The sequence below is a fragment of the Lepus europaeus genome, chromosome 17 (assembly GCF_033115175.1).
Source record: "Lepus europaeus isolate LE1 chromosome 17, mLepTim1.pri, whole genome shotgun sequence".
NCBI lineage: Eukaryota > Metazoa > Chordata > Mammalia > Lagomorpha > Leporidae > Lepus > Lepus europaeus.
In genome coordinates this window covers 9,952,763-9,978,628 of record NC_084843.1, presented here as the reverse complement: position 1 = coordinate 9,978,628, position 25,866 = coordinate 9,952,763, and the positions used below count along the sequence as shown (strand labels likewise).

The 25,866-nt window shown below is 49.5% G+C and overlaps 2 pseudogenes; one reads left to right on the top strand and one right to left on the bottom strand.

Moving 5' to 3' along the window:
* The first annotated feature begins 4,419 nt into the window (after window positions 1–4,419).
* LOC133776209 (mitochondrial carrier homolog 2-like) lies at window positions 4,420–5,298 on the top strand (annotated as a pseudogene).
* Window positions 5,299–16,622: 11,324 nt separating this feature from the next.
* LOC133776337 (histone acetyltransferase type B catalytic subunit-like) overlaps window positions 16,623–25,866 on the bottom strand; it is a 28,718-nt pseudogene continuing 19,474 nt past the window's right edge.

Genomic DNA, 25,866 nt, shown 5'->3' with positions numbered 1-25,866 from the left:
AGCCTCCTGCCAAAGTCCTGCTTCAGACACGAGGCATTATTCGGCTGCCATGCGGTGGGGGTTGGGGGTGGAAATGCTGGGAAGGCCTCGACCCCCAAGGCCCAGGAACATGGTGCCTGCCTAGGACTAAGGCTAGACCAACAGAACTGGGAACCATCTCCCTGCCCTCAGCCCAGTAGCCCCTGGATGAGCCCAGCACTGGGCTGGGCTGGGGGGAGGGCAAGAGCCTGGACAGAGGCTGAGGGGCCTGGCACCTCGGTCCTCACGCCAAGCACAGGGTAACACAATTCCCACCTCCGGAAGAAACCTGTGAGCCGCCAAAGCTGACAGCAGCAGCAACAGACCCCTCCCCGCTCTACCGCTGGCCAGGGTCACAGCTGCTGACACGGATGTCCCAACAAAGGAAAAGGGGGGCCCGGTGGCAGCCCCGAAACTACTCGTCTCCACCTCTGCCTTTCTGTGCAGTCACAGCTCACGAGAAGACAGAACAGGGGAAACCAGAAGCGACGCGGCACTGCCAGGAGGTGAGCCAATCAGCAGAAGTTCCCCGGGGATGACGCAGGGGTGGAGGGTTCAGACAGGGATTTTGAGGAGCGGTCTGATGAACGTTCTAGCGAATCTGTAGAGCAGGTGGATGCCGTGCGTGGGCAACACAGACTTCCCGCAGAGGAGCGGACACTCAGAAACGAGCGAGCGGAAGCAGCAGGGGCGAGTACAGGACCTGAGGGTGAAGGGGCGGGGTGTCCAGGGGGCGCCTTGAACTAGAACATTAGAGCCATCTGTGAACGTCAGGAGATTGAAAATGGGGCCCCTTGTGTCCGGCCCTCCCGAGAATGGACTCGGGGGTCAAGACGACAGGGCCCTCATGCACACGTGGCTGTGATAAATTGATGACAGAGCCCCTGCAGGCCCCTCCACACATGGGCTTGTGACACACGCTTTTCCCAAACTGCAGATGGATGCATGAGTCACAGGGCAGCGACCTGGGTGTCGCACTGTCTACACCAGTGATCTGACCCCAGCTCCTGGGATGCACCCCTGTACCTCGTGTTCTCCTTGCTTCAAAACAAATTGCAGGGGACTGGCGCTGTGGCATAGCGCGTAAAGCTGCCACCTGCAGCGCTGGCATCCCATATGGGCGCCGGTTCGAGTCCCAGCTGCTCCACTTCCTGTCCAGCTCTCTGCTATGGCCTGGGAAAGCAGTAGAAAATGGCCTAAGTCCTTGAGCCCCTGCACCAGCATGGGAGACTGGGAGGAATCTCCAGGCTCCTGGCTTTGGATCAGCACAGCTCCAGCTGTTGTGGGCATTTGGGGAGTGAACTAGCAGATGGAAGACTGTCTCTGTCTCTCTCTATATATCTGTCTCTCTCTTTCTTTCTCCCTCCCTCACTCCCTCTCTTCCTGTTGTTAATTTGATTGATGCTTCAGATGAAACGTCCCTAACTTGAGTGGATGCTAACAAAGGTGGGAAAAGAATTAGGAAATGTCAGGACACCGGACATCTGATAGAGACCGTTTATTGGCTCTGTGATTTTACAGAGAAGAAAGAACCACCTTTGAACATAGATTTAATCCAAGCTAAAAATAAGCAACTATTTCTGCGAGGCTAGCTCCCTCTAATTTTGTTGATACATTTGATCACTGATAGGTTTGGGATATTTCCAACATAGGAGGGTACTTTAAAAAGTTTCTGGAAAACGGACTTACGAAAGCTTTGAAGTCTATGCATAGTATTCTCATGACACACATATGCATGAATGTTTTGAAGGCCTCTTGTATTAAAAAAAAAAAGTATAGAAGTGTGTGATAATTCCTACCATTAAACAAATTTCTGCCCAGAAAAGAATATAGAATTTTTAGAATTTTCTCTTGTCTTGATTTAACTTTTATTAACCTGTAATGTATGTGCAAAAGAGACTACATATCCCAAACGTAGAGCCTACATAACTTTCAAACTGAAAGCACCCTTACGACTATTCAGCCTCAAGACAAAGACTCAGGGCCAGTGTTGTTTTCAAAGCAGGTTAAGCCACCACCATGGTGCTGGCATCCCAGATGAGCACCAGTGCAAGTCTCGGCTGCTCCACTTCTGATCCAGCTCCCTGCTAATGCGCCTGGGAAGGCAGCAGAGGATCCGAGTGCTTGGACCCCCTGCCACTGATGTGGGAGACCTGGATGGAATTCCAGGTCCCTGGTTTTGTCCTGGTCCAGCTCCCACCATCATGGCCATTTGAGGAGCGAACCAGCAGATGGAAGATTCTCTCTCTCTGTCTGTGTGTGTGTCTACACCCCCCTCCACGGAATGCTGCCTTTCAAATAAATAAATATATCTTTTTTTAAAGATTTATTTATTTTACTTGAAAGTCACAGTTACACAGAGAGAGGATAGGCAGAGAGAGAGAGAAAGAGAGAGAGAGAGAGAGGTCTTCCATCTGCTGGTTTACTTCCCAGATGGCCAAAATGGCCAGAGCTGCACCCATCCAAAACCAGGAGCCAGGAGCTTCTTCTGGGCCTCCCATGTGGGTGCAGAGTCCCAAGGACTTGGGCCATGTTGTACTGCTTTCCCAGGCCACAGCAGAGAGCTGGATAGGAAGTGGAGCAGCCATGTCTCGAACCGGTGCCCATATGGGATGCCAGCACGGCAGGCGGCGGCTTTATCTGCTATGCCATAGCGCCGGCCCCTAAATAAATAAATATTTAAAGAAAGATAAAAACCGTGGCCACCCTTCCTCCTGCACCCCTGCAGTCTCTTCACCTCCCCCAGGGTGGCCACCGTCCTTACATTAACTTGCATCGGTGATGTTTGCTGTCTCTTCCATATGCAGATGGAATCCTGCACTGGTATTTGTGCTGTCCGACTTCTCTTGTTCCACATGTTTGCTTCCTCCATGCTGTCTCGTGTGGCTGTAGTTGATTTAATCTTGTGGTTGGAAGAGTATTCCATTCTGCTATTGATAGGCCTTTGGGTTGTGTCCAGTTTGAGGCTATTATGAATACAGTAGGAGCAGTCTTGTGCCAGGCGCTTTGTGGTCAAGTGTTTTCTTTTAGATAAATCCCCATGAGTTGAGTTGAAACGCTGAGGCATAAGGCGTGTAGATGCTGCCAAACTGTTTATGAAAGTGGTTGCAGCAATCTGTATTCTCAGTGAGAGGTGAGACGGGGGTTTGAAGCAGCAGCAAATGGCACAATCAAATGTGAAGCACTTAACGGTGTACAGACGGTGAGGGCCAGCAAGGAGAGACATTAGTGAGAGTGGCGCATCAGAGAAGTTTCTCTGGGAGAGAGGGTGGCCAGGGGAGCCCCCGTGTGGTGGTCCAGGTCCCATAGCTACCCTGTACTTGATGAATCTGAGCCTGAATGTTATCACCTGCAGAGTGGGGGAAGTAATGATGCCATTGTGGTTTCATTGACTCGACCCCCGGGGACACTGGGTACAGTGACCAGCCTGTAGAAGGCTACTGGTTTGTTTTATATAAAACAGTTCCCTGCTCTCGGACACCAGGGCTGTGTGTGGAGTGTGCACTGCTAACGCTGCCGTGAACCGCTCCCAACACGGGTTTTCCCTGAGCGCTGGAGCATCCATACCATCGCTCTCTAAATTCATTAAGTGGGCTAATGAGGGAGAGTGGGTGAGAGAGGAGAGTAGTGATTGATGTAACGCAAGATGGTATTTAGAAACCTCATGGAGGCCAGGCTGGCAGAGGGCGGTCACTGCTCCCGTGGTTTGTGTCTGGCATGGAGCACCCACCCCCGGAAGCCCTTCTGACACTCCCACCCCTGCCTCCTGCATCCTCTCGTGTCCTGTGGTCTCTCCACTGACTTGCTTACCCATGAACCCAAACTGCGGGGTGGTTGGCCCCTGTTTGTTCAGTAAAAGATGGACCTCCACGATGACAAGGTTTGAGACTCACTGGAAACCGTGGACTTTGGTGCCTGGAATAGGGGCACTGTTCCATTCCAACAAAGGATTCTTTCCACACAAGTGCCTTGTGCTGGCTGCCTCTGCAGTGTGGGACAGGAGACCCACGGTGGTCTTTAGAAGTCAACAAGGGTGGCCAACGCTGTGGCTTAACAGGCTAATCCTCTGCCTTGCGGCGCCGGCACACCAGGTTCTAGTGCCAGTTGGGGCGCCGGATTCTATCCCAGTTGCCCCTCTTCCAGGCCAGCTCTCTGCTGTGGCCCGGGAAGGCAGTGGAGGATGGCCCAAGTCCTTGGGCCCTGCACCCGCATGGGAGACCAGGAGAAGCACCTGGCTCAGAGCGATGAGCCGGCCGCAGCGGCCATTGGAGGGTTGAACCAGCGGCAAAAAGGAAGACCTTTCTCTCTGTCTCTCATTCTCACTGTCCACTCTGCCTGTCAAAAAAAAAAAAAAAAAAAAAAAGTCAGCAAGGGGCTGTCTGTCCATCTGCGGGTGCCATCATGGCGGACATGGCCAGCCAGGGGCTCCTGGGCTCCAGTCTCACCATCCTGTCCCAGCCTCTCATGTTGGGTATGAACCTTTTCCTCCAACAATAGGACGACAATAGGGCAGCAAGTTTGTCAGCTTCCTGGTCTCTCTTGTTACACTCAGCACATTGCCAGCATTGATGGGAGGTGTGGGTTGTTCACAGCCTTAACTCCTGGACTGTGTCCAGGAATCCTTGGAACCGTGATCCATGGTAAAGTTGTACAGCATTACCAGGCGTGTGACAAGGTTGAGGACATGGGACCTGGACATGCATAGAAGGAAGTCTCATCTTCCTTTGACCGAGTTATCAAAGAGACAACGTGAGAGATAACCACTCGATCTGCTGCTACCCTCCTCACACATCCCTTCCACGTGGTCACGCTGAGATCATGGTACAATTCATTGGCAGAGAATCCAAGTACTCTGGGCTTTGTGACTCCATAGCAACCATCTGTTGGGAAGAAGGCATCCTAGGAATTGTTGCGGGCCTTACTCCTCCCCTCCTGGGTGACATAATTTCTTTGCGGCTCTGTAACTCGCTGGCGTCCTCATCAGTGCCTGTGCACTGGACAGTAGGGTGTCTACCTTGAATGAAAGGGAGAGTTACTCCCAAGTGTCACAGGAACTTTTTCCAGTATGTTGACCTGCCCCTCTGTGCTTGAGTCTAATCTTACGGCTGTCAACAACCGTGGGCTTGCTGGCGGATGCCCTTACTCCCCCATATGTACTTCTTGGATAGCTTGCTGGTGCACGCTACAAGAAGAGAGAAACATGAGCCGAGGAAGTAGCTCGCTTTTCTGGAAGGTCCGCTTTGGAAGACTTATTGTTGTGACCTGAAAATGTTAATGTGAAGGAAGTGGGGCAGGGACAGTGACATGTCTGTGATCGCAGATGCACAGAATCATGGGAGAGAATGTCGGTTTCTATACAGCGTGGCACACTTTTTTAATGATCATTTGATCTTGAGGGGAAAAAAAGGTCAACAAGGGGACATTCCGTGCTTTACCCTGTAAGTACTGGGGATAGGGAGTTAGGAAGCCGTGAAAACTTGTAACAGAACAGAGAGAACCACGTGAAGTACCCAGTGACTGCTGGCCACAAAGTGCGCCGCAGTGTTTTGCAGCCACGAGCCAGGGTAAGGAGCACCCAGGTAGAATTTGTAAGTAAGAGTTAAGGTAGTGAGCTTGGGCTGGAGTAGACCCGACCATGATATGATGTGTTGTTGGCAGAAACCTGTAGTTCTACAGTAGTTTTTCTTCTAAGGTAGACAATGCCCATGAGGAAAATTATATTCTCACTTTAAAACTTTCTTTGCCTTTGGTCTGAAAGGGAGGTTTTTTCTACTTACTGTTTACTTCACTGATGGCGAAGTAAATCTAGCTATGAGATTATTATTTAAGCTCTTATTTTGGCTATGCTATTACAGAAAAATGTTAGCCATCTCTTTTATAAGGTCTAAAGATTAAATTGTGCGTCCTACAGATTCCTTCATAATAGAATTAGTTTCCTACCTTGAAGAGAATAGAGAAATGAAAGAACGAGTTGGGCTTAGAATAGAGAAATGAGGGAGCAAATTCCAGATCGCTTGCTGACAATAGCAATATCACATGAATACTTAGCAAACCGTTTCAACCATTAGATAACAACTTAAGAAAACATTTACCAGAAGGTCCAATGCCTTCTATAAATTTTAAGAATCATGTATTTGGAAACACCTCTTAAATATCTAACATGGTGTTGTTTGTTTAACCAGTAAACTTAAGCACAATGTTTTTAGTTTCTTTCTACCAACAAGTATAAAACATATGATGCAGAGATTCAGGTCACATGAATTAAAATGTATCTTTGATTAATTTTAGCAGCTCAAATTTATGGACAATCTTATCTATAAGCCAATTAAAATAAAATTCTTAATAAAATTTTCCCATGTGGACATACAATATGTATACACATATAACATAACATAATAGACCAATATAGCAATTTTAATAATAGCTTTTAAGATCTTTAATTCTTTTTTGTAAATTGCCAATTGATTTGAATTGCTTTTTGTTTTTAGTAATCTCAGTTAACCATACTTTCTCTCAGTTGGTACTGTTAATACATTATTGGCTTCATCTGTTTACAGAGCCATCCCAAAGTACTGAATACAATAGAAGTGGCTGAAAAAGTCCATAGGAACCTATAGGAGGACAGCTAAACCCAGAACTAACAACGCTTTAGTTTTATGAGCAGCAAATCATATACAGAACATGCCTGTGACTATAGACTTGTAGTTCAGGCCACCGAAGATTAGAGATGGGACACGGGCACTCCCTTGACTTGCATCCTCTGGTCTGCTTTAACAAAAACCAGGAGGAAAAGAAAGCTAGGCATCAGAAGCAATGGGTGGCAGGCCTATTAATGGCTGATCTGCACAGTGATCTGCCCTCAAGGAGACCCAACAGGCCAGTCCACTGCAGTGGCTTTCAATGTGGTAAGCCTGGGCTTCAGCAGAAGTCAGCTTGTGAAGAGCCCTGGCAGCTCTGCCAAGAGTTGGATCACTGGAAATGGACCTGCCCTGGAGTTGAAGGATGCCCAGGTCAGAGCCACAGATCATATTGGCTCTAAGCTGAAAAGTCCTTCACTCAGCCCAACTTCCAAAGTGACCACTGCAGCTTAGGGGACGGCCAAGTAGGGTCAGCAACATTGCAGGCAGAACTGTAAATTTCTTGTTAGAGATGCCACCTCCCTTTACCTGACCAGCTCTCCTCCCAGGCCAGCTAAGTAATGAAAGTCAACAGAGTGCCTTCCCCTAGGAGGTTCACACCTCCCTTAGGATGTACCCCATGTGAAGAGATAGATAGGTCTGGGCCCCTTAACTTACAAGGCCTAAAGCCCAACAGATTATTATCAAGCCCCTTCTGTCAGGTTCTATTTGCCTCTCAATCAGAAAAATTACTTGTAGCTTAGACAGCACCTTTCTTAGCTCCTCTAATAATGACTCTGTCCGTTGTTCTAGACCCTGTCTAGCGCACTTGGGCCGCATTTCTTTGTAATCATAACCTCTACTCTACCACCAATGGCTTTACTCCCAACCTGTGTGTACTGATGGTCCTCTTCCCCACTTAATGCTGTATAATTGTTCAGACCTAGTTAATGCCACTCTTAGGATCATTGGTTACTATCCTCACTCTGTCTTTTATGACCTTGTCTAAATATGATCAGAGTCAGCGAACTTGGAAGGCTTCCATAGCCTTGGCAACTCATGACAAGAGCCTAGGGTGGTTACTGGTGCCATAAACTAGAGTGTCAATTTGTTGGGTCAACAACAGGAGTCACTGTGCACTTGCTCCTCATGTGGGATCTCTGTCCTTAATGTGCTGTACATTTTGATTTAATGCTATAACTAGTACTCAAACAGTATGTTTCACTTTGTGTTTCTATGTGGGTGCAAACTGTTGAAATCTTTACTTAATGTATACTAAATTGATCTTCTGTATATAAAGAGAATTGAAAATGAATCGATGTGAATGGAAGGGGAGAGGGAGCGGGAGAGGGGAGGGTTGCGGGTGGGAGGGAAGTTATGGGAGGGGGAAGCCATTGTAATCCATAAGCTGTACATTGGAAATTTGTATTCATTAAATAAAAGCTAAAAAAAAAAAAAGAAATCTGTAGTTCTAGCTACGTGGGTTCTTGTCCCATGACCAAGACGAATGAGGAGCACAGACTAGGAGGGGTGAGCAGAAAAGAAAGTTTTTCTTCTTCTTTTAAAGATTCATTTATTTGAAAGTCAAAGTGAGAGAGAGAGAGAGAGAGAGAGAGAGAGAGAGAGAGCTCTTCACTCCCCAAATGACCACAAGGGCTAGGACTGGGCCAGGAGCCAGGAGTTCCATCCAGGTCTCCCACATGGGCGTTTTGACCAGATAGTAATATGGCCAAGAACTGTGCACAGACTTCAATATTAGAGTCACAGTTCACGAATAAACATCCACATACGCATGAAAGTAGAAAGATAAGATTTATTTACAAAGACTCCCATCCGTTAGATACTTACAACCACAGCACCGGAATAAGGCATCGTGGGCAACGCATGTAGCATTCGGGAAGCAATCAGTACCACCTTCATTTGTTTTTCTTACTTTTATATCCTTTCCTTATGTAATGCCTTACCTGACCTTAACCTTAGCAGTGCTTGCCAATCGGCCAGAGGCAGATGTTTTTAAAATTGTCTGTGAACTGGCCTGGCCAGGCCGTATTCCCACACAGTTTAATTAGAACATTGTTTGGAAGAACAGAGCGTGCCCTCTATTCCCCAAACAGCCTCTGTGTTCACCCAGGGTTGTATAGACTTAACTCCTTATCTTGTTTACTTCTTGTCCTTGAGTCAAACTTTTTCCTTCTACTTTTAACAGTACTTTTTCATTCTCTTTCCAGTGGGTGGCAAGGGCCCAGGCGCTTAGGGCTATATTCTGCTTCTTTTCCCAGACCATTAGCAGGGAGCTAGATCAGAAGTGGAGCAGCCAAGACATGAATTGGTGCTCGTATGGGATGCTGGCATTGCAGGCAGCAGCTTAACTCGTTATGTCCCAGGAAGACAAGTTTATTGAGCGGAAGGAAAAAGCCAAGTTGTATTGAAGCAAAGGAAGGCTCCCTCAGTGGGGGGAATTCCTGAGCAGGAATCTGTTAGGGGAGGTTTGCTGGGGTGCTGTATCCTTTGGGCGAGGGGAAACCGCCCAGGGTTTTGCAAACATATCAGTTAATCATGGAAGACCTTCTCGTTGTCTGGAACTGGGCGGGGCCGGCTGTGAGCGCATCCTGTTTTGTTTTCAGTTTCTCTGTCTTGTTTTTGAATAGTGACTTCTGGAAGTCAGGCTTGGGTCACTTGGGCCCTCCGTCCTTGGTGGCCTATCCCAGACCTCGGCCGTCTCCTGTCTCTCTTGGTATGCTTCTGTTCTCCATGTTCCTTTAACCAACTCAGGTCAGGACAAAGGGAATCCAACTCTCCACTCCCTGGCTACCCTGGAGCAGCTGCACTGCCTGGGGGTGAGGCGATGGTGTTATTTGGTGGGCGAATGGGGAAAAGGAATGGATTTAGGAATAATACACATATCCCAGAATAAAGATAAAGTACTTAGTAGCTTCACCTGATATTTAACTTTCCCAATGAATCCCCCCAAGGAAGCCAGCAAGCTCCTGTAGATCTCTAGGCTGCCTCTGGAATCAGGACGTATTCCTTACAAACTTAAACTTGGACTAGTCACAAAGTGCGAGGAGCTGAGAGTGCGCTGTAGGGGGCGCTGATGAGGTCAGCGGAGGAGGTAAGGCGGGCATCGGCGGATATGAACAGCTATAGGGTGTCCAGCCAGTATACAGTCCAGCCAGGAGAGGGGGCTCAGGGGCATCTCTGGAAGGCAGCCTGGAGGAAGTGGCATTTGTGGTGCAGAAGCTTTCTCTGAGGAGGGAACTGACTTCTTAATTTACCAAGCATGGCGTCGAGACGCAGCGTCTCTCTGGGGATTCCTGCTTGCAGACAGTTAAGATGCCCACGGTAACTCAGGGCTCCAGTGCGAGGGGCACTGGGGCCGTGATGTGAGCCCATCCCCCATTTGCACGAAGTTCCCCACACCTGCTCTTGGCCAGTGACTGAGCTTAGTAGGTTTCCTAAGCAAATCCCACGCCTGGGACACACGACAGTCCTGCAGGAGACTTGGGCTCTGGACTTCCCGTCGGCTTTGCCAATGTCTCTGACAGACTCAGCGCCTGCCCCTCCCCTCCCCCACTCGCCGTAGCAGGTGAGTTATTTCCTAATTCCCAGTGCAAGCCTGCACCTCTGTCTAGGAGCTGTGGCCTGTTCTCATTTATCCCTCTATTGCTCTATCTGTTGCCTGCCCAGGGCCTTCCACAATAAGTGACTTTGCAGACGGCAGAAGGTTGTTAGAGACAGGTGGTGATGGACCAGACAGCGCAGCAGCCTCTGAGCACAGGCTGTGCCAAAGGCCACCAGGACCCACCTGCAGCCTGGCAGGAAAAGGGGTCACCTCCACGGACAGCAATTGTTGGGGAGCCCGGCTATGCGTGGTCGCCTCCTCTTTATGTGCTTATTATAGCACAAATGTGTAATTTTCTTTCTTCCTGAAGTAGCAGGGAGAAAACAGGTAGTGTGTGTTGAATAATCCCCTCCCCCATCTGTGTCATACTTTATTATCCAGGTCAAACCGTGCAGGTGTTCTGGGACATCTTGGGTGAAGTTGCTAACAGACTGCATTTGGCAAATGTGCCCCAACTTCCATTTCATGCTTTGCTCAGATCAATAGTTACATGAGTTTTCTGACTCTCTCAGGGTTCTAGTTGATTAATGCTTAATCCACTTAACTCGCCATGCTTGTGCAAACACAGGGGCAGATTGAAGGACGTAAAAAATATAACTGCCAGGACTCAAGCATTGTGCGTTGGTTCTCACACTCAAGTGTGCACGACTTTTTTTAAAAAAAAAGATTTATTTATTATATATTTGAAAGGCAGGCTGACAGTGAGAAAGGGAGAGACAAGAGATCTTCTGTCTGCTGGTTCATTCCCCAAGTGCCCACAACAGCCAGGGCTGGGCCAGGCTGAAGCCAGGAGTCAGGAACTCCATCCTGGTCTCGCACGTGGGCAACAGGGTCCCAAGCATTTGGGCCATCTTCTGCTGCCTTCCCAGGTGTGTTAGAAGGAAGCTGGGTGGTAAGCAGAGCAGCCTGGACTTGAACCAGCACTTCGATATGGGATGCCAAGGTCACCAGCAGTGGCTTAACCTGTTGTGCCACCATGCCGGTCACCGTCGGAGCTGTCGACTCAGTAGATACAGAGCAGGGTCTGAAGATCACGCCTGAAAATCAGGGGTTCCTGAGCGGATTCCTCATCAGAATCACCAACCCATCCCTGGGCCTCACCCTGTGAGATGATGAGCCACGGGTCTGGGGTCAAACCCAGGAAACTGTGTTTGTTCGAAGATGCCACAGACCTCGGGGGGAGCCAGGCAGGGAGAGGGCACGGGGAGTCCAAACCTAGGTTCAGCCCAGAGTCACATCAGACTTTCCCGAGAGCCAGTGCGAATGCCCTCTAACCTTCCTGGGTCCGATAAAAATGAACAGCGCGTTTGTGTTGCTTTCAAACACACAGTCGCTACACGGGAGCCGCCTGTGAGTCCTTCCTGCCAAACTGGCCGGGCTCCTGCCGCAATGGGAGGGTTAGATAGGGAAAGTTCAGGTCGACTTTCTGCTTTCGTTACTGGATGACCCGCTTTCATTACTAGGAGCTACTCTCCTAATTTTCCTTCTTGTGTTAGTAACAGTGGAATACTCCTCAGGTGAGCTTAAGTATTTTACACCTAAATTATGCTGCGGGTGCTGTTCAAGACACCTGATTTCACCGATGGAAAACGCTAAGGAAATGCCATTCCTTAATCCCTATCTTGATGTTCATTTATTTCAGTCTTATCTGCACTGTGTAATCAACCAGTATCCGCTGAGTTCCTCCTCTGTGTGAAGTCCAGGTTTAGGAAGCAGGGAACCGGACCGCTGCAGGGAACGTAAGGAAACAGGAGCCACAAGCCCTGCTCCAAACAAGCTGGCCGGGGAGATAAGACTAAAACTCACGCAAACATTACTAATGATCCAAGGCACTCTGTGCTATCGTCAAGTGACCGGTGCAGCCCACACAAGCTACAGAAGATCGGGTGACAGGGAGAGAACAGTGGGCTCAGCTGGTCCGGAGAGGCTTCCTGGAGGAGGTGCAATTTGCATTGGATGCAGGGCGAGATTTCATTGACAGGGAGACTCCTGTGTGTGGGGGAGGAGAGGACATGAGTTCAGACTGGGGACACATTCAGAGGACAGGGCTAGGTCAAGGGAAGGTCCTTCCCTGGGGAATCCTTAGAGGGAGATGGGATTGGATGGTGGGGTGGGGGAGGGGGGACCGTGGGTGCTGAGGTTCGGAGCAGTAGGCAGTGGGGAGTGAGCGGGTTCTGACCGTGTTAGCGCACAGTGTGGGGGTGCTGAGCTGGAGGAGGGTGTCGGTGGGTTAGGGCAGCTGGCTGCTGCTGTGCTAGGTGACCCCGAGGGAAGCCGTGGCACTCACATCCATTAGCGTGGGAACTGGAGATAATGCAACAGAAGAGGAGGTTCGGGGTCAGCGCCCACGCGCGCTGGAAGGAAGGCACTGAGGACAGCACAACAAAAGCTATGGAGGGAGAAGCCCGCAGCCGGGCTCAGGGTTCCGGGGCCCAGGGACTGCCTCCTCGGGGTCCTGCCCTCGGGCTGCTCTGTCCCCACCGACTTCCTCCTCGTGGCATCGAATGGTGACACCGATGGTGGGCTGGCCCTCGGGTCACACAGGAGGCTGTCCTCCTCCCGGAGAGCTGGGAGGAAGAGTAGGGGTGCGAGGAGGAGGCTGTGGTCTGGGAGGCCACAAGTGACCCTGATTATCAACCCTGTGGGTGTGGCCACGGGCCTGTGGCTTTGCCTCCCCTTCAGAAGTCTGGAGGGCTTGTGGGACAACCGGGGAAGTTCGTGCCTGCACCGAGCCTGCATGGAGTGGGGGTCCGGGCGGGGAGGGTTCAAAAATGGTAGCTTTTCATCATGAACTTGAGTTGGACCAAACTCCCTGTTCGGTGTGATTTCTGGCCAACGAGGGCTTTACTTCTTTAACTTGTTTTGATCCCAGAACACACTCAAGATCAGAAATCCTTCTACTGAAAGATGCCTTTAAATGAACATATTTAAGCAAATGAAGAGATGAATTCCCTCCCCGTATTTGTTATGGGCGACACAGAGAAAGAGCCCGGTCTGAGGCCGGCCTGCCTGGGCCCAGCAACAGCAGTGTCCTGCTTGAAGCCAGCAGCCTCGGGCACACCACTGCCCTCTCTCAGCTCCAGTTTCTTCACCTGTAAGGGGGCAGGGGTTAACGGCTGACCCCACACAATGGCTAACAGGTCTCTGCTGCTCTTCAGGGTGCAGGTTCTTCGTTGTCTGTTACGGCATTGGAGTCTTCAAGTGTAACACTCGGTCGTTGCATGAACTTGGTTTAGATCTCCACCACCCACCACTGAGCCATGAGATCAGCCGGTGTCTGGCTATTCCGGCGGCCCACGAGCAGATGGGTTGGTGCCATTCTTCTCCATAAACCCGTAGAGTCTCCAGCCTCATCCCAGTCTCTTCGAGAAGGAACTGAGGGAAAAAGAAGCCGACCACGACACAGCCTGGAAACACTGGTCTGAACGAATCGGCTTTCCACGCGTGCCCGCTCAGGAAAGGAGGCACTGCCGCCACGTGTTAGGAACAGGATTTTGCATCCTCCCCCGTGAAAAGTGAGGGATTCATTCCCAACAAGCCCTGCTTCTTCCTCCGGGATGGAGGGCAGGTAGCACCCAACCTCCCTTCTCTGTCACAGCTCACCTTACCAGGGGCTTTGTCTGAGCCTACATTGATTCGGCCGCACTGGTGCTGAATGGGAGCGTGACCTTGGCCTCGGAGGCCCTCAGTGTGCGGTTCACTCGGCTCCTGGAGTTACTTCCCTGCCCCGTGATCCTCGATGCCTGCGTGCTTCATTCAGTCCTTCCGCGGGGATAGATTTTCACTCTTCCTCATCATAACATCTGAAGGTATTTTTTTTAAAAGATTTTTTATTTATTTATTTGACAGAGTTACAGAAAGTGAGAAGGAAAGACAGAGAGAAAGGTCTTCCTTCCGTTGGTTCACCCCCCAAATGGCCGCTGCTGGCCCGAAGCCAGGAGCCAGGTGCTTCTCCTGGTCTCCCATGCGGGTGCAGGGCCCAAGCACTTGGGCCATCCTCCACTGCTTTCCCGGGCCACAGCAGAGAGCTGGACAGGAAGAGGAGCAACCAGGACTAGAACCCGGGGCCCATATGAGATTCTGGTGCCCCAGGCAGAGGATTAGCCAAGTGAGCCATGGCGCCGGCCCCCTGAAGGTATTTTTTTTAAAAAGATTTTATTTATTTATTTGAAAGCCAGAGTTACACAGAGAGAGAAAGAGAGGCAGAGAGAGAGAGAGAGAGAGGTCTTCCATCTGCTGGTTCAATCTACTGGCCGCAATGGCTGGAGCTGCTCCGATCCAAAGCCAGGAGCCAGGAGCTTCTTCCGGGTCTCCCACGCGGGTGCAGGGGCCCACGGACTTGGGCCATCTTCCACTGCTTTCCCAGGCCATAGCAGAGAGCTGGATCGGCAGTGGAGCAGTTGGGACTCGAACCGGTGCTCATATGGGATGGCGGCATTGAAGGCAGCGGCTTTACCCGCTATGCCACAGCGCCGGCCCTGAAAGTATTTCTTACCCTCCTACTCAGCAGCCTAGATTTGGGCAGCTGCAGGAGATCTTAGAGATAACGCACTCCTGTGTTAATATAAGTGAATTGACTTTCCAAGAGGTAAAGTGAATGGCTCAGGGTTCAGGCTCCAGCACCCAGCCAGAGCCCTTCCCATCTCAGCACTGGGCCTGGAAGGAAGACTGCGAGAATATTCTTTTATTGCCTCGGCGTCAGCTCGTGAACAATGGTGACAGACGTGGACCTCGAGAGAGGACAAGGGAGGCTAACGCTATAAAAGTAGGCGTGGCTTAGAAATCCCCGAGGGGGTGTGGACAGCACTCTGCGGAAGGCTCTCTCTGTGAAACTCTCGCCCTGACCCGCAGCGTGGGCTGCGGCTGGCTATCACCACAGCACACTTGAGTTGCACGGTGGGCTTCGTGTCGGCCGCTTCTCCCAGGAAGACGCCTGTAGGCACGCGTGGTCCGCGAGGCAGGATGCCCTCTGCGGTGGTCACTGTGGGACCTGCCTGCGGGTTGCCCACACAGCTGCGGGGCCAGCTCTGCAAGTCTCTGGGGGCTGGAAGGACCCCACCCAGGCGTGTCGGTGTCCAGTGGGGACTCTTGGGGGGGGGGGGAGAGGAAGGACCCAAACAAGCAGGAGGCCTCCCTTCTGTACCCAGGAACCCCAGGGCTTTGCTCCCTGGACGGGTCCTGCTGTAGCACCAACCTCCACTGTGGGAGGAACCCCCCCACCCAGGGGTGGCCTCATTCACACTCCTCCCCTTCGCTGCCAGACTCCCTGGGGACAGGCACGTGCTCCTGAGCCCTGGCCGCTGAGCCTTCTTGCCCATGACCACCCCAGCTTTACCGGACTTCCACTTCATTATGCGACCGGAAAATCAACACCACGTGAAACTAAACAGGTGTGAGGTCTACACAGACTGCATCGCGACAGCCAGACCAGACGTGGAGCCACCTACATGGCGCCACAAACCTCCCCCCCGCCCCAGGGAAGGCCCCTGGGCTGCCATCCTGGACCTGAGCCAAGGCAGAGGGATGGTTTGGGGCGGGCTGGATCCAGGCAAGCCCTCTGCCAGCGGGCTATGGTTCCCCTGGGTGAGACGACGAAGAAGGAGTACTGGCAGGAGGGGTGCAGTGGCACAGCCCAGCCACTGGCTTCATCCCCCTGAGCCTCTGAGTCTTAGAAGGTTGCAGAGAGGGGAGGGAGGAGAAATGGGGGGGCTCTCTGGATAGTGGGATTCCCCTGGCAGTGAAGGTATTGGAGGAGAACTGCCCATCCCCTGCCTAGCAGCACTGTGGCTGGTGGAGATGGCACCTGACTCTGGGGTCCTTGGGATCTGCTCAGCTGGAATTCCCCTGGGCAGGTCACTGGCCCCGGACCTGTTCCCTCCCAGCAGAGTGAGAGCTGGGTTGTGAGCAGTAGATGAGATGATAGATAGTGTGTTGGGCACAGAGCCCATGCCTGAACAGCAAGTGCCTCCTACTGTAATCTACTTTTTTCACAACTAAGCATTTATTATACTCCTTAAAAAAGGAAGCAATTGCTGTTCTGTTTCAGAAGCTGTATTATTTTTCTTAGATACAATATATGCTCATAAACTCCAGACAGTTTTAAAAGTATACCGTCTCCCCTAAAGAAAATATGCAGTTACAGAGAGACAACTTTTAATGTGAGTAAAATGTTGAATGACTTTCAAATTAAGCTCCGACTTCTCACAGCACAGTGTGCAGAGGTTGGCAAGCTTGCTGCTCTGAGCAGTAAAATCCTCCCTCGTGGGCAGGTGGTTCAACAGCACGTGGCCATCTTCCTCAAGTCCCGAACGCCGCCTTCCAGCGTCCATGTTGCACGCGTATTTCTGTTTGGTTCATCGGCTTTGTCAGTTCTCAGCAAGATCTCTTTGCCTTTTCGTCTGTGGGATAACGAGTCTTCTCTGAATATCGGATCTGTAGCCTTTGTATTGTTCGGCAACACTCATGTCAGTACTTGAAGACTTCCATGAACCCATCTCGCATGTTGCTAATTTATTCTGAGCTGTTGTTGTGCCTCTGTAGCGGCATCCTCATTGAGTCCCTGCGTTATCTTTTCCTGGGAAAAGCAAAGCAAATCTGGACACAGCTTCCCAACACATCGTCTCCGAACTTCACCTAGCTTTTAATGGATCTTCCACTTAAGCACTGACGGCTATTCACGGTAGTGTCTATGAACTGTTTCAGGAAGTTGAGCATCGTGGCCTTGACCTTGAAACAGAGTCATTATCAGCATCTGACTTACACATACTTGGCTTTTGTCTGGGTACACATAGTAATTTTAGAGTCCATGTATCCTATGGTCATAAAGAACATAGCTCCAGTTTATTTCCAGTTCCCTAGAAAGCAGTGCCATTTCATCACCCGTGTGAGTGAGTAAAGCTATCAGTTTCAATAAACCACGTCCAAAGACCTGAAGTCTTCCATGAGAGCCTCAAAAGCCTCTACCTGTCCTGTCAGCCTAGTATATCCGAAACATAAAATTTCTCCTCCTGTTGGACTGAGAACTGAGTATGCATGGAGTAAGGTTCCAAATGGCTAGGAGTCCACTACCTTTTCCAGCAAAGAAGGGAAATGACTCGTGTTTGTGCGAGATCCAGGTGGAATGGTTGATCTAAGTTTGCCCTCAGCATCATCCGCCTGCACCCGAAGTCCTCATCAACGTTAGGAGCGTGTTAGCTCGTTGTTGACGGGCTACAGCCTGATAGTGTAACAGCATCTTCAGACCCTCGTAACCAAAAGCGTTTTCACCGATTTTGGTCCAGGTGCTGTGTTGGTGCTACAGCTGTACTCTGCCAGTTTCTTCCCCACGGAGCTCTTGTGGTCTACCAAAGTGTCTCCCTAGCACCAAATCCAGCCTTTTCTCAGCTGTGAGCACCCATGCTTGATGGAAGGAAGAACCAGCCACGCTCCTGGCTGCCTGTGGCCTCTGTGGCTAATGCACAAGGGGCAGTGAACTTTTTTGTAAAGGAAATAAACGTCTGATTTTGGAGCCCGGAACAGGCACTGTGGCAACAACAGAGGTCGGCCCTTGCAGGGACAGTGGCCTCAGGCCATATGTAAATACGTGGCTGTGGCTTTGTGCCAGTAAAACTTCTCTTTGCAAAAACTGGCAGCTGCTGGATTTGACTCGCACAGCCCAGTCTGCCATGGAGGGAGAGAGACAGTGAAGGGAGGGAGAGGAAAGGCCAGGCCATGCCCATTGCACCTGCTCACGTTCCTCACCCGCAGAATCACGGCAATGGGTTGAGTGTGGGGGGGCACTGCTTTTGTTTATCTGTTTTACCCCGCAATAGATAACTGACTCCATTTGTCAATTAGGAAATTCGGCCTGGAAGTCCTAAATTCCAGCTTCTCTCGAAGACTCAGAAGCCCTGGCCTGATGGACCTCTGTTTCCACAGGGTTGCAATTTCCTGAATGCGAGTGTGGTGCCTGTCTTTAGTCATCCACTGGCTGAGTGGTGCCATGTCACTGGCTGTGTTCTAGCGCCACTGGCCACCTGTCCCCAAGCTTGCTGTTGGTTTCTATCCCCTGGCCTGCTTCAGTCATTTGTGCCACTGATTGAACCCTATAGGCATTTGAGCTTGCCACCCACAGCTTAAACTGATGTCCTGTAGTAGGCCAGGGGCCCCTCTGAGATTAGTGGCCAATCACTGAGCTTCTGTGTTAGAGCCAGTCCCTGACAGGGACAATGAGCCATCTATCAAAAATGAACACACCCCTTCTTCCTGGGAGGCAGCTGCCCAGCCTTGGGCTGCATTTTCCACGCAGTGTGGTCTCAAAACCCTTCTCACCAATGCAATATGAGTGTCATAGTGCGCCCCCTGTAGGAACGCAGTGTTAAGTGGGTATCCCTTTTCTACTATGGAATAGCACAGAATGAGCCCGGGGTCCCTCATTGCCACACAGAGCAAGGCTACCTGCAGAGTGTGCACTCCGGCACTGGGCTGATGTGGGAGAAGAGGACATCTGCTCTGTCACGCGGTGGCACGGGGCAGTCGGTTGTTACAGCAACTGACGTGAACCCGGCACAGTGCTTGCTGTGTGCCCTCACACTTCGTCCTCACACTAAGCCTTTTCTTCAGGCAGGTCTTGTCTCCCCATTTTATTGATGGGGTGACCAAGCCGGCCAACAGCTTCCCTAAGGTCCTGGTTAACAGGAGCTGGATTTGACGATCAGCACAAGGGGATTCACCGCGAAGCCAATGAAGCCTGAGCCGCAGAATCGCTTTCTTGCACGTTCATCTACAGAACGTGCCGTGTGCTCGTGGGGTCATACATTTTTATACAATTTGCAAAAGGAAGGTGTTTGTCTGCAGTCAGTTAAGACCCCTGGCTCCTCCCACCCCAGCTTCCCTTCCAGGGTGCTTCACTCTGACAGCTTTGAGTGGGTTTGACTGTGTCTGGGCTTATTTGGCATCTGGCTAACAGCATGGTGAATTCAGTAACATTTGGTTTTGTCACCGGTGGATTTTTCCATGGTTTGCTGCCACTTCTGCGTAGACATGAATTCTTGTTTGCCTTCCAGCTGTGAGAATGACTTCCAAGAAGGCTCCCCGCACTCGTTGCCAGCTCACCTCAACTCATGGAGGGCTGAACCTGGTATTCGACGCCAAAGTTAGGTAGGAAGGGAAGAAGCGAGATTTGCCGTGTAGGGAGCAGTGATGCTGCTCCGGGGAAAGTTCTTCAAATGTTACCTTTCAGATGTAGAAGAACCATGATAGAGCCTCCCATGGTTAACAATATCCTAACAATCACAGGACATGACAGGTTGTGAAGGTCATGGAAATGCTTCCAAGTTACCGACACATGAAAAGCAAATATCGATCCATCAGACCGGAGCAGCGGCAGAGTTAGCTTTCTATTTGACCTAATTGAAAATGTGACAAAATCATTGTCACATGAAGGGGAGACTACAAGATAAGTAGCAAAAGTAAACGGCGGGAAAAATACAGAAGTCAGACCGTTAATTAACAAAATTGTCGTACTGTTTCTCTGGCTATTCGTCAAATGTGTAAAATAGAAATTTGCTGAACGAAATTCCTTTTCTCAATTCAAATACACTCTATGATCAGATTGTTTCTTCTCTCTTTCTAAAAGAGAGTTCAACAACTGGCTGAGCCCCAGGCCCCACCAGACTCGGATCTGCGTGGACTCTAGGGCATTCGAATCATAAGCAGGCATTCTGTCCTCCCTCTGCCAGAGCCGGGCACAGCTGCGGAGCTGCCCCTGGAAGCTGTGCACCTGTTCATGTTTGCCTGGTCTCCGTTTGATCTTAAATTCACCCGTGAGCTTCTCCATCTGATACTAATTGGGAAACTTCTGGCTGGGGCCCCAGCCTGCTCTGATCCTGCTTCCCCGAGAATCCATCACAGGACTTTGTGTCTGTTTTGTTTTGCTTTATACAGTTCCCTCTCTCCTGAATTTAGGAGGCTCTAGATGGAGTTCGGTCTGCGTGGCGGGGCTGTCCTGTGCTGCCTAGAATTTCTCTGTGCCATCTTGGGGCCCTCCAGGCAGGCCCAGCAGCAGCAAGGAGGCCTCTGAGCACCACCTGCTCCTCCCCCCGTGTCCTCAGCCCACCGGGGACCCCAGGGTGTACTGCCCTGAGGCATTGCATTGGGGGAGAAGGAAGCAGATGAGGCTCTAGGCCTAGGTGCCCACGCTCACTTTCTCATTGCTCCCACTGCTGTTTTAGTTTGCGATTACTGAAGTCATTTTTGTCTGTCTTCATTCTGTTCTCTCTTGGTCTGTACTTCCGGGGGTGTTTTGGATGGAGAGAGGCTCTGAGGGGTTTAACTTCCCTATCATTACCTTAGAGTTCTTCAGCGTGAATGCTACTGTACCTGGTTTGCCTTTACTGAACATGGAAATTGCACATCCTGCTTTTAAGTCTTTTAAAGAATTATGAAACCATAGTTTCTCAAAAAAAAAAAAAAAAGAAAAAAAAAGAACTTAATACTTTACCCTTTTAGTATTTTTTTTTATGTTCTACTTAAAACTATTGGTTGAACTCTGTAATTAATACACAATTATTCTTAGGTGTTTAATTAATGCTATAACTAGTACTCAAATAATATTTTATACTTTGTGTTTCTCTGTGGGTGCAAACTGTTGAAATCTTTACTTAATATATGGTAAATTGATCTTCTGTATATAAAGATAATTGAAAATGAATCTTAATGTGAATGGGAGGGGAAAGGGAGTGGGAGAGGGGAGTGTTGTGGGTGGGAGGGAAGTTATGGGGAAGGAAGCTATTGTAATCCATAAGCTGTACATTGGAAATTTATGTTCATTAAATAAAATTTTTAAAAAAATAAATAAATAAATAAATAAAATAAAAAAAGAAACCATAGTTTCTGTAATTGTCAAAATCAGGAGTGAAATCACACATTCTGATTTAATCTAATATAACAAAGAAAACTTAAATATGCACTAACTCTCTTCATTCAGGTTTGGGAGTATAAATTAGGGATGAGAACTCTTATTTTAAAAAATGTATGCAAATTCTTCTACGTTTATTCTTGGAGAGAAGTGGTCTTCATGGCTGCTTAAGCTGCTTGGCTGCATTGTCCAGAGTTCGTCGTCTTTGCTTCCCTCTGGGGCCCTTGAAATAAAGCCCTTTGAGAATCAGGGTCCCTAGGAGTCAGTGTTAGCCTAGGAGCCCCAGTGGCATGACATCAGGGCAGCATTGCCGCCATCCATCCTTGACTGTACATGTGGTCTCCCCACAGGAGATGTGGGCCATCCTCCCTTAAAATATTTATTTATTTATTTGAAAGTCAGAGCCACAGGGAGAACCAGAGACTGAGAGATCTTCCGTCTGCTGGTTCACTCTGCAAATGGCTCAATGGCCAAGGTTGGGCCAGGCCAAAACCAGGAGTCCGGAGCTTCATCCAAGTCTCCCACGTGGGTGCAGGGGCCCAAGCACTTGGATCATCTGCCACTGCTTTCCCAGCCCATTAGCAGTGAACTGGACTGGAAATGGAAAAGCCAGAACATGAACCGACATCCATAAGGGATGCCAGCATCCCAGCGTCAATGCCACTCTCTCTCTCTCTCTCTCTCTCTCTCTTTTTCTCCTCCTCTCCCTCTCTGTAACTCTTTCAAATGAATAAATATATTTTAAAAAAATCCTTCCTGAATTCTTCCCCAGTCGTTGATTTGAAATGTGTTAGGGGTTTGAAGTGGTCTCCACTTTCTTTCTTTCTTTCTTTTTTTTTTTTTGACAGGCAGAGTGGACAGTGAGAGAGAGAGACAGAGAGAGAAAGGTCTTCCTTTGCCGTTGGTTCACCCTCCAATGGCCGCTGCGGCCGGCGCATTGTATTGATCTGAAGCCAGGAGCCAGATGCTTATCCTGGTCTCCCATATGGGTGCAGGGCCCAAGCACTTGGGCCATCCTCCACTGCACTCCTGGGGCACAGCAGAGAGCTGGCCTGGAAGAGGGGAAACCGGGACAGAATCCAGCGCCCCGACCGGGACTAGAACCCGGTGTGCTGGTGCCGCAGGCGGAGGATTAGCCTATTGAGCCGCGGCACCGGCCTCCACTTTCCAAGTAACACCAGCTCGCCTACCAAATCGCCTCCGCAGCTATTGTGTGCATCCTTCTGGTTGCCACAGATGTTTACCGAGTGACAGGCCTGGCAGTAAGCATCTGTGCACACCACGGCTTCCAGTTCTCTTGCAAGCCAAGGAGAGAGACACTGTCGTCATCCCAGTAGCACGATGCAGCTGAGTTCCTTGCCTAAGACGACGCATCTGGCGAGAGGCAGAGCACAGCGCTACTCCAAATCCATCGTGCTCCAAGGCACAAGCTGTGGGGCACCACGATGCGGCACCTCTCACAGTTTTCCAAGCATTCCTTCATGGATTTGTCACTTTCTGATAAGCCAAATGTCGCTCTCCATCCGGCTGTGACACTCACTTGCAGCAAATGTGTCACCTGGGGCTTTGATCAGCTTCTCCAGGTCTTGCTCCTCTGCCCAAGCACTGTTCCTCTCTCGCCCTTCGTCCTGCTCCTAGAGTGTGCAGTCCTGCAGTGGTACTGCCTAAGGTCCCAGGCCAACACAGAGGCAAGCACGTGACTTCTCCAGTGCCGTGCCAAGCATCTGCATCTGTGACGGAAAACGTGGATGCTACATCAGCTCCATCTCAAGCAGTTTCTTAAAAAAAAAAGAATTTTTTATTTATTTGAAAGAGAATTACAGAGAGGTAGAGAAAGAGGTCTTCCATCTGCTGGTTCACTCCCCAAATGGCCGAAACAGCCAGATCCAAAGCCAGGAGCCAGGAGCCAGGAACTTCTTCTAGGCCTCACACATGCGTGCAGGGGTCGAAGGACTTGGGCCATCTTCTACTGGTTTCCCAGGCCACAGCAGAGAGCTGGATGGGAAGTGGAGCAGCCAGGACTCGAACTGGCGCCAATATGGGATGACGGCACTGCAGGCAGCGGCTTTACCACCACGCCACAGTGCCGGCCTCCTCAAGCAATTTCTGGTGCTGCTCTGAGTGTGCACCTAACTTGGGATATTAGAGGAACGTGTTCTCACTGTGCTGGAAGCTTTTATAAAATCCTAAATGCCAAAGCTTCCATTCCTATCTTGATTTGTGTCGTAAATGGTGCTGTTTAACGATTCGCCATCATCTGCACTGATAGAACTGTAAAAGTTTTAGTGTCGTTTTACAGACACAGCTTGGTCTTTGATGTTATACGACTGTTTTCTCTCCAACAGGAGCCTGCAGGTCTTCGGGGTGTGCTCATCTCTCTCCTTATTGTATATGATGAGCGGTATTCATAAGAGGCTCTCTATCCCCACAGGACCCGTTAGGTGTTGCTCCTGGGGAAACGCTGAGCAAGGGTCAAACATGCAGATCTTGCCCACCCTTGAGAAGGTTGTGAGTGCCCCCTGCAAGAGAGACCCCGGCTGGAAACCGCGCCCCGATTCCTTGCTTCAGAGCCGATGCTCACCTCTCATGAAGCCCTACCGCACCCAGCAGATGCTTGCCTAGATTTCTCCAAGATTGATGGCACCACTAAGTCTCACCCGCCCTTCCTCTCCCCAAGTCCAGGAGAAGGAAGTGAATGTTTTCTCTGCTGCAGCACTTAGGCTGGAGAATTGCTTTCACGCCAGGCATTTTTGTAAAATCAAATAATAAACAGGGTCTTAAATTCTTTGTTCCTCTCAAACTGTACGCGCCTACAAGAATTTCTATGGAGAATTGTATTTCTTATGCTGCAACTTTAATGCTTCCATTAGAGCGCTGGCTCTCCCCTGGTCCCCAGCTGTGTATATTTGGGTGTGAATGTAATTTTCTCTGACCACAGCAAGGAGGAAGCTTCTTAAACTGTTCAATTTCTGCTAAAATATGGAACACAAGCACATTTCTCCTGGGGAAAGAATAGACTTTTATTGACTAATTCAGGGGCCTGCAAACTTTTTCTGGAAAGGCTCGAATCAGAAATAGTTTAAAGAAACCCCCAAATGCCCAGCAAACACTCACTGGAAGCAAATGCATAAAGCCGAGAGTGGGTGAATGGAAGGTACCCTGGAAAGTTCTGGAAAGGAATGCAGCAGTCCCTACAGACTTGAAACTGACCGGCCCGGGCTGCTTCTCGGCATAGAAAACACCCACCGAGGAAAAATATCTGGGGGCGCTGTCCAGACTGAGCCGGATGTGGACGACAGAGAAAAGGAGAGAGGAAGTCCAGATGAAGTAGAGAGGAGACATCAGAATTCAGAAAGTGAGCTTTCCTATGCTTACACACTTGAAAAGCTGGGAGAGGAAACGCGGATAAGTTAGGGAAGCTGTCTGCAAACTCGATAAGTTAGGGAAGCTGTCTGGAAACTCGCCTCCTGCTAGTTTCAGGATAAAAGAAATTTATAAAAATATAGTCACATAAAAATGCACAACAAGAATATCTCTGGGTCAAGTCCATGCAGAATTATAGGGAGAAAAATGAGACTCAGGAGAAAAATATTATCGTTAAGAACAATGAAAGATTGCCAGAAATGAATGCAGCAAGTGTTCTATTTTTACATTAAAAATTTTTATTTAATTTAACTGGAGAAAAAGAATGCAAGCTCTCACCTGCAGGTTTACTCCCCAGATGCCCACAATGGCTTGGGTTGGGCCAGGCCAAAGTCAGGAGACAGAAATGCAATGCAGGTGTCTCACAAAGTCAGGAGCCCAATCACTCACGCTAACGCCTCTGCCCCCTAGGGTCTGCATTGGCAGGAACTGCAGTCCACAGTGGAGCCAGCTGTTCGCCCCTAACCAGCGTCTTACCTGCTAGGCCAAATGTCTGCTCCTCCTGGTTTTAAATGAGATAAAAAGACATTTGGAGAACTGAAATTTGAAGGAACAATATGAATTAGAATTAAAAATCAGGCAGGAAATACCAAGTTCAAAAAAGAACTAGCAATGAAATTTAAAATTATATTTCAAGAATGAATATAAGAGTGAATGAACTTTAAAAATCAAAAGGAAACAAGGAACAAGATAAAAAAGATTCAAATGAAGGTGACAGATTGGATGTGAAAAAGAATATACAACAATCAGGTGAGAACCTGCATGGTAAGAAGGTAAGGCAAGAGGGCAAAGACAGATCAGCTGCAGCTGGGGGAGCGGTTACTGAATTAGGAGAAAGATTTACAACTCTTCTCAACCTCATAGGCTTTTGTTGTCTTGCACTGACAACTAAAGTGAACGAATGATGCATTTATTCTTCATTCCTTAAGAGCTCTACCACTGGGTCACCAAATCATGGATAAGAGAAAGGATCACTGCACAAAAGTTTTCCACTTAAAAGAAAAAGGGAAAGGATGGATTTGGAGGTAACCTTTGATATTAAGATTTGTGAGAGCTGCCCAATAATTTTCTCAAAGGATTTATTTATTTATTTATTTATTTATTTGAAAGAGTTGCAGAGAGAGGAGGAGAGGAGAGAGAGAGAGGGAGAAAGAAAGAGAGAGAGATCTTGCATTTGGTGGTTCACTCCTCAAATGATCCTAATGGCCAGAGCTGGGCCAAGCTGAAGCCAGGAGCCTGGAGATTCTTCTGAGTCTCCTGTGTGGGTGCAGGGCCCAACCACTTGGGCC